This window comes from Triticum dicoccoides, chromosome 5A (assembly GCF_002162155.2).
Source record: "Triticum dicoccoides isolate Atlit2015 ecotype Zavitan chromosome 5A, WEW_v2.0, whole genome shotgun sequence".
Classification (NCBI taxonomy): Eukaryota; Viridiplantae; Streptophyta; class Magnoliopsida; order Poales; family Poaceae; genus Triticum; species Triticum dicoccoides.
Window position 1 is genome coordinate 513,678,716 of NC_041388.1, and position 17,117 is coordinate 513,695,832.

A 17,117-nucleotide genomic window follows, 5' to 3' on the forward strand; every position below is an offset into this window, starting at 1 on the left:
TTTGAATTTTGGATCGGTTTTGAACTAACGTGAGATTAATCACATTAATCATGGTGACGTGGCATCATTAGTAGAGGGTTACTATAGCTTAACGATCCGGGCGTCACAATTCTCCTCCACTACAAGAAATCTCGTCCCGAGATTTAAGAGATAGTGAAAGGGAAATGTTTGGTAACGAATCTAGCGGGTCTTCTCATTCTGGCTTGCTCTTCTCGAAGAAGCCGGTCCAATACGTTGATGTCTTCATTTCTCTGCTTTAGGTCATCATGATGAAGTCAACATCCTTTCTTCGGAAACTCCATCGTACTTACAAAAGAATAAAGGGTGGCATTCCGGGAGAACAGACCTCTGCAAGGTCGACTATCTGGTCGATGACATCGAGGACGGTGGCAGAAAGTAACTCTTGAACTAAAACTTAAGAAAATATCGAGAGCAAAGTAAGAAAGTACCATGAGAAGTTTCGAGCGGGAAGGCAATCGTTCGATGCCTGTTACAGGGCGTGGAAGGGGTTCAAAGCAATGGGAATAAGTATTGTGTCTGATACCAGAATTGTTGATCTCTCGGAAGGTGGCTCGTGAATTACATACGAGGCCACACACGAGGAACAACCTTGGAAACATGGGGTGTACAGGAGAGTCAGGTTTTAATCCTATGGACCTGTGGTTTATGGGCCTGCCATGTGTGTTAAAAGTAGAAAAGTGGTGACATCGTGCATGGTCATGATAGAAAGGTATGTCAGAGAATAACCGGTCAGTTATGTTGGCAACATCGTTGGTACCAAGGGTGAGGGACGAAGAGAATCATTTTCCTGCTCGTTAAACGAGGCGGACCAATAGGCAAAGTTCTCGTCCATCGGTGGTTTCCGAAATGTTATCAACGGTAGTAACAGGGTCTTACTGACACGGTTGTACACCAAGGTGTTTATATAAGTAGAAGAATGTTACTGCTTAGATCATATAGATCATAAGAAAGGTTAAAAAACAATGGAAAGTAAAATGTGATCATCAGATTAAACAGAACAATGGAAAGGAAAAATGTGTTTAAACACATAATTCAGGGGGTATATCCTTCCCAAGGACAAGCAGAGCATGATATCCCTGACATGATAGAAAGTAGAAAACCCTTTAGGAAAGGGGAGATAAATTTCATGACATTACCCATACTACGATGTTTGGATAATTTGATAAAGAAAATTTAGCATTGTGCTTCAAATGTTCTTATTGAAAACCGGAGTACCACAGACATGCTTCGAGATAGCATTGACATTGTCAATGGGTAAAGATCAGACTTTGGATTCACAAGGATCCGTCAGGAACAACTTATAGAATAAGTCTTACAATTTCCTCATGGAAGAATGGCTAAACTTGCTAAAAAGGAAACTATAACAACATGTCCTCCGCCAGGTGTTCTAGGCATGACATCACCTTACCAGGTCATATAAGGACCAATATTATGACTCTTGGAAAATATCCCAACCATCATATCTGACCGAGTTTCAGATTTGGTTGGCGTCAGGATACCTCAGAATCAGGATGCCTAAGAATAAAAAGGTGCAACAGAAATTGTCAAGATGACATTGTAAGATTCTCGGGAATTGAACTACGGAAGCGAGTTCCAAAACAAGAGTTCATCATTAAATGAAGGAGAGGTGAGGAGGTGGCTGATTGACTCAGCGACAATTCATTGAGATTTTCAAAAGATGGATTTCCACACTTATGTGAACAAGGGGATAACATTTGTCGGATCAAATGATATAATGATGTATGTTAGAGGAAAAACATACACAATTAAACATTGGCTGAAAGGTGCACCCGAAATATGGGCTTAGGTAGTACGATCAATGTAAGAATGGTGATTCGATAATCAGTGGCCTAAGGATGTAATGTTGACCATTAACTCCAAAGCAATAGGGTTGATAGAAGGGCAGAATCCAAACAGCACCGTTCACCTGTTGGTATCCCGGTTAGAAACAACACAAGAAAGAATGGTGATGGTGAGAAGTATCACCATACCAAGAATTCTTAAGAGGTGGAGAAATTCTCACAACATTCTTGACATAAAAGATGGTAATACTCCAAGGTAAAGAAGAACATATGCTGGATAGCAAGGGACTCAAGATTCAATCCAAAACATGAACACATTTGTGTTGAGGGAAGACAAGGATGCTGTCGATGATAACATAAATCATCAAGGGGCAAGGATGGTATTTCTCACCATGAATTTGATCGGTATCTTGGAAGACCTCAGAATGTTGATGATGATCACAACACAGTTGTTGAGAGGTTTCAAGAAGATGTAACCTCAGCGATGACATCAAGTCAACGGAATGATGAAGCAAAAAATTATTGGAACCACGAGTACGACACAAACTCGAAATCAAGCTTGTTGTTCAAGGCAAAATGATATGACGAGGAAAATCGACGTACGCTTAGCTCATCGTCGAAAGTGGTGCTCCGGGAATAAGGACCAGGTAGCACAGTTAAAATCATCATGACAATGATATAGCCAAACAGGCTAGGAATTACGTGATTAGGTACAAACTCGTACCTAAAGAAGACTAGTAGACTGCCCGTGCGTTGCTACGGGCATTAAAAAATATTGGTTGTGGCTATTTTTAACTTTTTACTGGTTCCATATGTTAACATAATGCATGTCAAATTTTACAGCTATATAAAAGATAGCTAGTAATAGACAATTTTTTTAAAAAATCCTTACAATAAGAAAATGTAATTTGACTATGTTTACATAGAAAGACTTATCAGATCTGATGCAAAAAATAAAGTAAGTGTTACATAAGCGCTGATAGCACTTGGATGCCTTTTCTGCTTAAGATCGACTGTCTTAGGAATCTGGTCCATTGTTACTATCCATTAATTAAAGACAACACATGGAGGATGAACCCTTCAAACAAATGCTCCAATGTACTACTACAACCAGAAACTTGATTGCATTATGCAATTGCCTAGAAAACTATTACATACAAAATGAGGGACTTAGAACCATACCATTTAGGAACCATGGAAACACAAAATATTTGAGCCCTTCCGCATCTATTATTCATAGCTCACAACATTTTGGACAGACCTCATCTACTTTTCTTGGCTCAAAAGTATCGAGGCCCCTCCGGCTGGGCTCAACTTCTAGGATATTTCTTCTTTGAAGGCCAGGAAAATAGTCATCCGGTATCCAATATGATCGCTGGCGATCGCAAATAATACTTATAATTACTTGATGTTTTCATGAACAATATGTAAGTAGTAAAGTATTTATAATCAACATCTTTCATTTACCATCTTCTCATCTCGGGTGCAACTGTAGTAGCTTGATCTAACAACACCCTACTAGAATATAGTCACAGAATGTGCTTTAATTAGAAACACAACAATCAAGTATTACGCAATCACATTGAATGTAATAATTTAAGTTCAACAATAATGAATAACATGATATTGTTTAACAATAGGGTTTGCTCTTAGCATGGTAACCATTTCAATGACCATTGCACACAACTTCAACCATATGGATCTCTAACATTACATAGCCCCATGTAAATTGCACACATGTAATCCTTGTAAATATTTGCCCAGTAGGCTTTTAACCAACTGTTTTTTATGAAAAGGCCAGTTAAGTGAATGATAACATTGTGAGTTGATTCATGGTAAGATCATGCCAACTTTCACAAGTATATCAGCAAGACAACTCCATCTAGGAGATTCTCTAAGGAGAAAATCATATTCTACACATATAGCAAACCTGCATCATATAGCACTACAAATTAATGCTTGACATTCAATTTGAGTTTATATTTTGTTCCATCCATATACATGGTATATAATGTTGCATTTAAAAATCTCAATTTGTATCATTATGAGCAGCAAATATTGCATCATACTAATTTAAATAAGCCAAACTTAGAGCATGAAATTATGTCGTGGATCATCTTCTATTGAAGAAAAATAACCCCGAGGTTTATAGATCTGATTCAAGTGAAATAAGGAGGGAACAAATGAATGAATGAATCACGTAATATCTCATTTCTACAAGGGAACCCATCAGCCTCCTCACTGGCGTCGAGGAATCCCATTTGGCTATTTCCTCCGCCCCAGGCCTCAACATCTTGTATAACATGTCCTTTGCCGCCCTTGACATATTCTCCGCCACCACCATCGCAAAGCCATGTCAACCATGTTTCACTTCACGCCTCACGTATCACAAGTACTATTACTCAGCCATGCATATGAGTGAAGTATAGGAATGGATCACTATTACAGTACTATGCACACACCATAATTAGTTTTGCCGAGTGAAAGGGAGGGTTATATCGTCCCTATATGCCATTGACAAGACCACCTCGGGTATGGCTGTTGGTATGATTAACAATGACTCAAAACAGAGAAGGGGAGGCAGATTTGCATTATTGTATTGTTCACTCTCCTGATTAATTGACATATGAGCTACCATGGCCAATAATATAACCACTCGTCAGAAATCCAGCTAAAAGTGTAAATAAAGGACTACGCTCAAATCTCATTCCTATGAACACTCCAAACTTGTACATAAGTGATCATAAATAAGGTCATGACAACATCAAATTAATGCAATACTCCAGGTATTGTCCAAAGGCCCACTAATTTAGTAGCAGCCCGTTCATGGATTTCCCAAACCTGACCCTTTATACAAATTAACATAGATATTGACGAGAATCTAGTTGTTACAATCGGTTTAAGCAATATCATAGCTATGTGGAGGTCATTGGCAGCCCTGACACCCCTACCGGAGTTCGGTGAAGCCCTTGAGCTCCTCCTCGAAAATACCACAAAATATACCAACTTTGAAGATTACCCTTTCTATAGACATAACTAAGTTTTGACTTACATAGATTTGAACCTGCACAATTCCAAATAAAATCAATGCTTGGGAGATGACTTACCTTCTATATGACTCTGGTAGTTGTCATTGAGCCTTTCACTACTGATGATGGGATGAGTTGCCTTTTTGTGAGGTGTGTCCCAATTTAAGTTTTGTTCAGAACTGCATGCTAAGTAGATCATAGAAACAAAATCTTTAGTTCTGAATCCTACAATCTTAAGGAAAGTTATTTCGAAGTAATGGACTATATACACAAACTCCAAATCTCTAAGAAATTCCTGTCAGTAAAAGATGCTCTTACACTGTTGGACACTATATCCTTCAAAAACACATACAGTTCTGTGCTAAAAAAACCTACAAGTCTTCTCTCACAGCAGCAACTCTATCTTTTCCTTGTTCACCATATACCTATGCAAGAACTCCGCAAGGTACACATCCACCTCCCTCTCCAGCAAGAACTTGACCGACTGCCTCTCCTCATACTTCCTGCACCTCAAGGCCATATCAGAAAATATAGAGAAACCACATACAACCAGAGTACATGAGTTTATATTTTGTTCCATCCATACACATGGTATATAATATTGCATTTTAAAATCTAAACTACCATAATTATTAGCAGCAAATATTGCATCATACTAAATTAAATAAGCCAAACTCGAAGCATGAAATTATGCCCTGGGTCATGTTCTACTGAAGAAGAAAAACCTGAGGTTTATATATCTGATTCAAGTGGAATAAGGAGGGATCAAATGAATGCATGAATCACACAACATCTCATTGCTACAACGGAACCCATCGGCCTACTTCTCGCTGGCACCGAGGAACCCCATTTGGCTATTTCCTCCACCCCCGCCCTCAACATCTTCTAAAACATGTCCTCTACCGCCCTTGACGTCTTCTCTGCCAGCGCCGTCGCAAAGCCATGTCAACCATGTTTCACTTTACACATCACGTATCACAAGTACTACTACTCAACCATGCATATTAGTGAACTATAGAAATGGATCTCTATTGCAGTAATATCTACACAACATAATTAGTTTTGCCGAGTAACACTTGTATATTTGAATTTTTGAGGGTATTACAAATCACTAAAAACCGTGTCAGAAGCTATTAATCAATATTTTGTCTATAGTAGACCTACATACCATCTGGAGAACTCTCCACGTGGCTGCATTTTTTGATTGGGTATACATTGTCATGGCTGACAATCTCCCACGGGCTAAAGTTCTCACAAGTGTTAAACATCATAGTTATTATGGATTTTCTAGATAAAAAAGATTGTAAGATTGCCATGTCTGACAATCTCCCATAGGCTAAAGCTCTCAAAAGTGTTAAACATCATAGTTATTATGGATTTTCTAGATAAAAAAGATTTTAAGATTGTCATGGCTGACAATCTCCCATAGGCTAAATCTCTCAAAAGTGTTAAACATCATAGTTATTATGAAATTTCTAGATAAAGGACAATGTATGTGTCCAAACTTGTAGACCCTAATGATCTGCTCACAGTGATATAGTAAACAACTGATTTCAAGTTCTTCTTTACCAATAGTCTGCAACCAACCTGTGTATTTAGTTATAAAATTGTTTCTAGAAATATTCATACTAATTCGCTGAGTTCCGAGACACGCAAAAGATACTTTCAACAGGGCTACAATATTAATCAAGATAAATTTATGGCTTCAGATCTAATACTATAGTGGTTCTCTCGCATCGTGCACGTTGTAAGATTTTTTTGTTTAGTTAAATAGTGGATAAAAATCTAAGCCACCCAACCAAATTTGTAAACCGCTTCTACAAAATCGAAACAAAACTTAGTACTTCAATTAGACAATTTCACAATCAAACAAAGCATCAATTAAATAGTGTTAGTCCCAAGTGTATGAATCACTTACAACAAAGCTTGCTAACCCGTCCAGTTACATCATCAATCTCGTATCCAAACTTCTTCGCTGCCTCTGTGTAGTCGTTGGTGATGTCGAGGTTGCCCAATGTTGTCGGTTAGAATGCAGGCCTGCAGGTAATCCATGAACATGTTGTAGTTCTGCTTGGGATCAATCTTTGGTAAGTGTCAATCCATCTAGTATAAGAGTGATCTAAACTCATTTATCAAATACCATGCTCTAAACAAACTCATGTGAGAAATGAATCTAGGAAGTGTAAATTAGTAGCAGTAAGAATTGTAAGAAGCCCTCAGCTCAAACTATAATATAGCTAAAATAATAATTAATTTAACAGTTTTGATACATATGAATTAAACAACCACTTGATGAAAGACTCAATAGTTGGAACAATACAATTTTCTTTATATGGACATATATTAAAGAAAATTTAGGCATTTATAGTTGGAACACCATATCTCGTTACTTCTGCTGCCACACTGTTCTCTCTGTCAAATTAATATGTGATTGCAGCAGAACATAGCAGATATCTTGATCAACTCCTAACAGGATTCAAGTCAACATTGAAATCTGCAGGAAGATCGTGGATCAGCAATGTGAGAAAGGAAATAATCATAAAAATAATAATCAAGATGTTGTAATCCCTTGATGTGTACGCATGGCGATTACATAATAGTGTAAAAACAGATTGGAACAATACAAACAGAACTGGAAGTTTCCTGTTAAGTTAGGAAATCATAAGCATTGTTCAGCTTGATAAAATCATGCTTCATTTAACAACATGAGAGCTCAAAGTAAGTTCATGTGGCTTTTGTTCAAGAGTGGTCATGAATTGTTCAGCAAAACAAAAACAAGTGCATGCGATTTTACTAGACAGCACGACAGCAAGCGCATAGAACACACACGTGCTCAGTAATGACAGCAAGCACACAGTGGCAGGGGCACACCACACACATGCGAAGTAGCAATAGTAACAAGTGAACATCAGCAAGCAAGCATGCATGCTAGAGGCTACAAAAAGCTATACGGCGGCTTGTCTCCCTCAACCTCACCGGCAACCAAATTGACCTCGTCACCTCATGCCCAACCTGTCTCTCCCGCTCTCCCTTCCATCCAACGCCGTCCAGCCTTCCACCTGTCGTTGTCGTATTACTCCGGACCGAGACCATCCCGTCTATCTCCGATTAGCCTCCTTCCTCTCGTCTCCTCTCTCCAATCCCCGGTGCCACCAGCCTTTCTAGCAGATCAGGGCAGAGCAAGGCATCGAGGGATGGTCCAAACCTGTCTTCCAAGGGATCAAGGTCAGGTCGGCCCCTCCGATGTGACGACGGTGATGGGTGGAGAAGGGAGACTGTCGACGGCCCGAGAGACGGGGACCGAGAGGAGTGGAGTTTCATGCGAGGGTGGAGTATTTTTGTGCGTGCGTAGGGGGAAGTGGAGATGAAAAAAACTACAAATAAACCATATGAAAGTGGGATACAGAAAAAAACCAGGGAGGCTATCCCACCAAGTGAGACATTAGGAGTAGAGATCCTTATGGTTTTACACTGAGAATGTAGCCATAAACCACAAAAAAACCGGCATGTTTCTTTTACTAAAAGGAAAACTTAAGTCAGCACATAGCAAGTTGTGGTAAGTGTACTTCATATCCAAGTGGTTTGAGTTAGCTTGATTAGTCAGATGAACATGCTCTAGGCTAGGAGGACATTATCTAAGAAACTTAATATTAGCAAAGAAAAGATGGATAATCTTACCTGGACTTCTTGCCATGACGACACCTTGACAGAGAGCACAAAAGAGTACTACATCAAAAGAGTACTTAATATTAGCGAAGAAAAGATGGATAATCTTACCTGGTTATGTAGTATACTACATCAAACAATGATCACATTCTTTAAAGAAAAATATGTAGTATATGACACGTCCATTTTGCATCATGCTTTTATATCAATATTTATTGCATTATGGGTTGTAATTACACATTATGTAACAATACTTATGCCTATTCTCTCTTATTTTACAAGGTTTACATAAAGAGGGAGAATGCCGGCAGCTGGGATTCTTGGCTGGAAAAGGAGCAAATATTAGAGACCTATTCTGCACAGCTCCAAAAGTCCTAAAACTTCACGGAAGCTATTTTCAGAATATAAAAAAATACAGAGCGTAAGAAGTTCCAGAGGGGGCCCACACCCTAGCCACAAGGGTGGGGGGCGCGCCCTACCCCCATGGGTGCGCCACCCTGCCTCGTGGGCCCCCTGGTGGCCCTCCGATGCCCATCTTCTGCTACATGGAGTCTTTCATTGAGGAAAAAAAAATCATAAGCAAGCTTTCGGGATGAGACTCCACCGCCACGAGGCGGAACCTTGGCGGAACCAATCTAGGGCTCCGGCGGAGCTGTTCTGCCGGGGAAACTTCCCTCTGGGAGGGGGAAATCATCACCATCGTCATCACCAACGCTCCTCTCATCGGGAGGGGGCCAATCTCCATCAACATCTTCACCAACACCATCTCCTCTCAAACCCTAGTTCATCTCTTGTATACAATTCTTGTCTCTAAGTCTGGGATTGGTACCTGTAGGTTGCTAGTAGTGTTGATTACTCCTTGTAGTTGATGCTAGCCAGTTTATTTGGTGGAAGATCATATGTTCATATCCTATATGCACATTAATACCCCTCTGATTATGAACATGAATATGCTTTGTGAGTAGTTACGTTTGTTCCGGAGGACATGGGAGACGTCTTGCTATTAGTAGTCATGTCAATTTGGTATTCGTTCGATATTTTGATGAGATGTATGTTGTCTCTCCTCTAGTGGTGTTATGTGAACGTCGACTACATGACACTTCACCATTATTTGGGCCTAGAGGAAGGCATTGGGAAGTAATAAGTAGATGATGGGTTGCTAGAGTGACAGAAGCTTAAACCCTAGTTTATGCATTGCTTCGTAAGGGGCTGATTTGGATCCATATGTTTCATGCTATGGTTAGGTTTACCTTAATACTTCTGTTGTAGTTGCGGATGCTTGCAATGGGGGTTAATCATAAGTGGGATGCTTGTCCAAGTAAGGACAGCACCCAAGCACCGGTCCACCCACATATCAAATTATCAAAGTATCGAACGCGAATCATATGAACGTGATGAAAACTAGCTTGACGATAATTCCCATGTGTCCTCAGGAGCGCTTTACTTCATATAAGAGTTTGTCCAGGCTTGTCCTTTGCTACAAAAAGGATTGGGCCACCTTGCTGCACTTTATTTATTTTTGTTACTTGTTGCTCGTTACAAATTATCTTATCACAAAACTATCTGTTACCTATAATTTCAGTGCTTGCAGAGAATACCTTGCTGAAAACCGCTTATCATTTCCTTCTGCTCCTCGTTGGGTTCGACACTATTACTTATCGAAAGGACTACGATAGATCCCCTATACTTGTGGGTCATCAAGACTCTTTTCTGGCGCCATTGCCAGGGAGTGAAGCGCCTTTGGTAGGTGGAATTTGGTAAGGAAAAATTTATATAGTGTGCTGAAATTTACTGTCACTTGTTACTATGGAAAGTAATCCTTTGAGGGGCTTGTTCGGGGTATCTCCACCTTGACCGGTAGAGCAAAGAGTTGCTCCGCAACCTACTCAACCTACTGAACCTACTGAAAATGAAAATGTCTACTTTGAAATTCCTTCGGGTATGATAGAAAAATTGCTAGCTAATCCTTTTGCAGGAGATGGAACATTACATCCTGATGAGCACATAGTATATGTGGATGAAGTTTGTGGATTGTTTAAGCTTGCAGGTATGCCCGATGATGTTATCAAGAAGAAGGTCTTCCCTTTATCTTTGGAGGGAGATGCATTGACATGGTATAGGCTATGTGATGATATGGGATCATGGAACTACAAACGATTGAAATTGGAATTTCGTCAGAAGTTTTATCCTATGCATCTTGTTCATCGTGATCGTAATTATATATATAATTTTTGGCCTCGCGAAGGAGAAAGCATCGCTCAAGCTTGGGGGAGGCTTAAATCAATGTTATATTCATGCCCCAATCATGAGCTCTCAAGAGAAATGATTATCCTGTTGGAAATATGCCCTAGAGGCAATAATAAAAGTATTATTATATTTCATTGTTCATGATAATTGTCTTTTATTCATGCTATAACTGTATTATCCGGAAATCGTAATACACGTGTGAATACTTAGACCACACTATGTCCCTGGTAAGCCTCTAGTTGACCAGCTCGTTGTGATCAACAGATAGTCATGGTTTCCTGACTATGGACATTGGATGTCGTTGATAACGGGATCACATCATTAGGAGAATGATGTGATGGACAAGACCCAATCCTAAGCATAGCATAAAAGATCGTGTAGTTCGTTTTGCTAGAGCTTTGCAAAGTGTCAAGTATCTCTTCCTTCGACCATGAGATCGTGTAACTCCCGAATACCGTAAGAGTGCCTTGGGTGTATCAAACGTCACAACGTAACTGGGTGACTATAAAGGTGCATTACAGGTATCTCCGAAAGTAGCTGTTGGGTTGACACGGATCGAGACTGGGATTTGTCACTCCGTATGACGGAGAGGTATCTCTGGGCCCACTCGGTAATGCATCATCATAATGAGCTCAATGTGACCAAGGTGTTGGACACGGGATCATGCATTACGGTACGAGTAAAGTGACTTGCCGGTAACGAGACTGAACAAGGTATTGGGATACCGACGATTGAGTCTCGGGCAAGTAACGTACCGATTGACAAAGGGAATTGCATACAGGGTTTGATCGAATCCTCGACATCGTGGTTCATCCGATGACAACATCGAGGAGCATGTGGGAGCCATCATGGGTATCCAGATCCCGCTGATGGTTATTGACTGAGAGCGTCTCGGTCATGTCTGCATGTCTCCCGAACCCGTAGGGTCTACACACTTAAGGTTCGGTGACGCTAGGGTTATGAAGATATGTATATGCAGAAACCCGAATGTTGTTCGGAGTCCCGGATGAGATCCCGGACGTCACGAGGAGTTCCGGAATGGTCCGGAGGTAAAGAATTATATATAGGAAGTGCTGTTTCAGGCATCGGGACAAGTTTCGGGGTTATCGGTATTGTACCGGGACCACCGGAAGGGTCCCGGGGGTCCACCGGGTGGGGCCACCTGTCCCGGGGGGCCACATGGGCTGTAGGGGGTGCGCCTTGGCCATCATGGGCCAAGGGCACCAGCCCCTATAGGCCCATGCGCCTAGGGTTTCCCCCTAGGAGGAGTCCTAGTGGTGCAAGGCACCCCTAGGTGCCTTGGGGGGGGGGAGGGAAACCTCCCCTAGGCCGCCGCCCCCCTAGTAGATCTCATCTACTAGGGCCGGCGCCCCCCCTGGCACCCCTATATATAGTGGGGGAGAGGAGGTACTTCATACACCAGCCCCTGGCGCCTCCACCTCCCCCCGTTACGTCTCTCCCTCGTAGTCTCGGCGAAGCCCTGCTGCTGTGACGCCCTGCATCCACCACCATGCCGTCGTGCTGCTGGATCTTCATCAACCTCTCCTTCCCCCTTGCTGGATCAAGAAGGAGGAGACGTCTCCCGTCCCGTACGTGTGTTGAACGCGGAGGTGCCGTCCGTTCGGCGCTGGTCATCGGTGATTTGGATCACGTCGAGTACGACTACATCATCACCTTGCAAGCTTCCGCACGCGATCTACAAGTGGTATGTAGATGCAAACTCTCTCCCTAGACTCGTTGCTTAGATGAACTCATAGATGGATCTTGGTGAAACCGTAGAAAATTTTTTAATTTTCTGCAACGTTCCCCAACAGTGGTATCAGAGCTAGGTCTATGCGTAGTTCTCTTTGCACGAGTAGAACACAACTTTGTTGTGGGCGTGGATTTTGTCATCTTACTTGCCTCTACTAGTCTTTTCTTGCTCAACGGTATTGTGGGATGAAGCGGCCCGGACCAACCTTACACGTACGCTTACGTGAGACCGGTTCCACCGATTGACATGCACTAGTTGCATAAGGTGGCTGGCGGGTGTCTGTCTCTCCCACCTTAGTTGGAGCGGAATCGATGAACAGGGCCCTTATGAAGGGTAAATAGAAGTTGACAAAATCACGTTGTGGTGATTCATAGGTAAGAAAACGTTCTTGCTAGAACCCAATTGCAGCCACGTAAAAGATGCAACAACAATTAGAGGACGTCTAACTTGTTTTTGCAGCGATTGATCATGTGATGTGATATGGCCAGAAGTTGTGATGAATGATGAATTGTGATGTATGAGATCATGTTCTTTGTAATAGGATTCACGACTTGCATGTCGATGAGTATGACAACCGGCAGGAGCCATAGGAGTTGTCATTATTTTTTGTATGACCTGCGTGTCATTGAATAACGTCATGTAAACTACTTTACTTTATTGCTAAACATTAGTCATAGAAGTAGAAGTAGTCGTTGGCGTGACAACTTCATGAAGACACGATGATGGAGATCATGATGATGGAGATCATGGTGTCAAGCCGGTGACAAGATGATCATGGAGCCCCGAAGATGAAGATCAATGGAGCTATATGATATTGGCCATATCATGTCACAACTATATAATTGCATGTGATGTTTATTATGTATTATGCATCTTGTTTACTTAGGACGACGGTAGTAAATAAGATGATCCCTTATAAAATTTCAAGAAGTGTTCTCCCCTAACTGTGCACCGTTGCTACAGTTCGTCGTTTCTAAGCACCACGTGATGATCGGGTGTGATGGATTCTTACGTTCACATACAACGGGTGTAAGACAGTTTTACACAGCGAAAACACTTAGGGTTAACTTGACGAGCCTAGCATGTGCAGGCATGGCCTCGGAACACGGAGACCGAAAGGTCGAACACGAGTCGTATGGAAGATACGATCAACATGAAAATGTTCACCGACGATGACTAGTCCGTCTCACGTGATGATCGGACACGGACTAGTCGACTCGGATCGTGTAACACTTAGATGACTAAAGGGATGTCCAATCTAAGTGGGAGTTCATAATTTGATTAGAACTTTATTATCATGAACTTAGTCTAAAACCTTTGCAAATATGTCTTGTAGATCAATGGCCAACGCTAATGTCAACATGAACTTCAACGCGTTCCTAGAGAAAACCAAGCTGAAAGATGATGGCAGCAACTATACGGACTGGGTCCGGAACCTGAGGATCATCCTCATAGCTGCCAGGAAACAATATGTCCTAGAAGGACCGCTAGGTGACGCTCCCGTCCCAGAGAACCAAGACATTATGAATGCTTGGCAGTCTCGCGCTGATGATTACTCCCTCGTTCAGTGCGGCATGCTTTACAGCTTAGAACCGGGGCTCCAAAAGCGTTTTGAGCATCACGGAGCATATGAGATGTTCGAAGAGCTGAAACTAGTTTTTCAAGCTCATGCCCGGGTCGAGAGATATGATGTCTCCGACAAGTTCTACAGTTGTAAGATGGAGGAAAACAGTTCTGTCAGTGAGCACATCCTGAAGATGTCTGGGTTGCACAACCGTATGACCCAGCTGAACATTAACCTCCCAGATGAGGCGGTCATTGACTGAATCCTCCAGTCGCTCCCACCAAGCTACAAGAGCTTTGTGATGAACTACAACATGCAGGGAATGGAAAAGACCATTCCTGAAGTGTTCTCGATGCTGAAGTCAGCAGAGGCTGAAATCAAGAAAGAACATCAAGTGTTGATGGTCAATAAGACCACTAAGTTCAAGAAGGGCAAGGGTAAGAAGAACTTCAAGAAGGACGGCAAAGATGTTGCCGCGCCTGGTAAGCCAGTTACCGGAAAGAAGTCAAAGAATGGACCCAAGCCTGAGACTGAGTGCTTTTATTGCAAGGGGAAGGGTCACTGGAAGCGGAACTGCCCCAAATACTTAGCGGATAAGAAGGCCGGCAACACCAAAGGTATATTTGATATACATGTGATTGATGTGTACCTTACCAGTACTCATAGTAACTCCTGGGTATTTGATACCGGTGCCGTTGCTCATATTTGTAACTCACAGCAGGAGCTGCGGAATAAACGGAGACTGGCGAAGGACGAGGTGACGATGCGCGTCGGGAATGGTTCCAGAGTCGATGTGATCGCCGTCGGCTCGCTGCCTCTACATTTACCTACGGGATTAGTTTTGAACCTTAATAATTGTTATTTAGTGCCAAGTTTGAGCATGAACATTGTATCTGGATCTCGTTTAATACGAGATGGCTACTCATTTAAGTCTGAGAATAATGGTTGTTCAATTTATATGAGAGATATGTTTTATGGTCATGCTCCGATGGTCAATGGTTTATTCTTAATGAATCTCGAGCGTAATATTACACATGTTCATAGTGTAGATGCCAAAAGATTTAAAGTTGATAACGATAGTCCCACATACTTGTGGCACTGCCGCCTTGGTCACATTGGTGTCAAGCGCATGAAGAAGCTCCATGCCGATGGACTTTTAGAGTCTCTTGATTATGAATCGTTTGACACGTGCGAACCATGCCTCTTGGGCAAAATGACCAAGACTCCGTTCTCCGGAACAATGGAGCGAGCAACCAACTTGTTGGAAATCATACATACCGATGTGTGCGGTCCAATGAGCGTTGAGGCTCGCGGAGGATATCGTTATGTTCTCACTCTCACAGATGACTTGAGTAGATATGGATATGTCTACTTAATGAAACACAAGTCTGAGACCTTTGAAAAGTTCAAGGAATTTCAGAATGAGGTGGAGAATCAACGTGACCGAAAGATAAAATTCTTACGATCAGATCGTGGAGGAGAATACTTAAGTCACGAATTTGGTACACACTTAAAGAAATGTGGAATCGTTTCACAGCTCACGCCGCCTGGAACACCTCAGCGAAACGGTGTGTCCGAACGTCGTAATCGCACTCTATTGGATATGGTGCGGTCTATGATGTCTCTTACCGATTTACCGCTATCATTTTGGGGATACGCTCTAGAGACAGCTACATTCACTTTAAATAGGGCACCGTCTAAATCCGTTGAGACGACACCGTATGAATTATGGTTTGGAAAGAAACCTAAGCTGTCGTTTCTAAAAGTTTGGGGATGCGAAGCTTATGTGAAGAAACTTCAACCTGAAAAGCTCGAACCCAAGTCGGAAAAATGCGTATTCATAGGATACCCTAAGGAAACTGTAGGGTATACCTTCTACTTAAGATCCGAAGGCAAGATCTTTGTTGCCAAGAACGGATGCTTTCTGGAAAAAGAGTTTCTCTCGAAAGAAGTAAGTGGGAGGAAAGTAGAACTCGATGAAGTACTACCTCTTGAGCGGGATAGTGACGCAGCACAGGAAACCGTTCCTGTGATGCCCACACCAACTGAAGAGGAAAACCATGATAATGATCAAGGTACTTCGGATCAAGTTACTGCTGAACTTCGTAGGTCCACAAGGACACGTTCCGCACCAGAGTGGTACGGCAACCCTGTCCTGGAAATCATGTTGTTAGACAACAATGAACCTTCGAACTATGAAGAAGCAATGGCGGGCCCGGATTCCAACAAATGGCTTGAAGCCATGAAATCCGAGATAGAATCCATGTAGGAAGACAAAGTATGGACTTTGACAGACTTGCCCGATGATCGGCGAGCGATAGAAAACAAATGGATCTTTAAGAAGAAGACGGACGCGGATGGTAATGTTACCATCTATAAAGCTGGACTTGTCGCTAAGGGTTATCGACAGGTTCAAGGGATTGACTACGACGAGACATTCTCTCCCGTAGCGAAGCTAAAGTCCGTCCGAATCATGTTAGCAATTGCCGCATACTATGATTATGAGATATGGCAGATGGACGTCAAAATAGCATTCCTTAACGGGCATCTTAAGGAAGAACTGTATATGATGCAGCCGGAAGGTTTTGTCAATCCTCGGAACGCTAACAAAGTATGCAAGCTCCAGCGATCCATTTATGGACTGGTGCAAGCATCTCGGAGTTGGAACATTCGCTTTGATGAGATGATCAAAGCGTTTGGGTTTATGCAGACTTATGGAGAAGCCTGCGTTTACAAGAAAGTGAGTGGGAGCTCTGTAGCATTTCTCATATTATATGACATACTCCTGATGGGAAATAATATAGAATTTCTGGACAGCATTAAGGCCTACTTGAATAAGTGTTTTTCAATGAAGGACCTTGGAGAAGCTGCTTATATATTAGGCATCAAGATCTATAGAGATAGATCGAGACGCCTCATAGGTCTTTCACAAAGCACATACCTTGATAAGATTTTGAAGAGATTCAGAATGGATCAGTCCAAGAAGGGGTTCTTGCCTATGTTACAAGGTATGAGACTGAGCTCAGCTCAGTCAC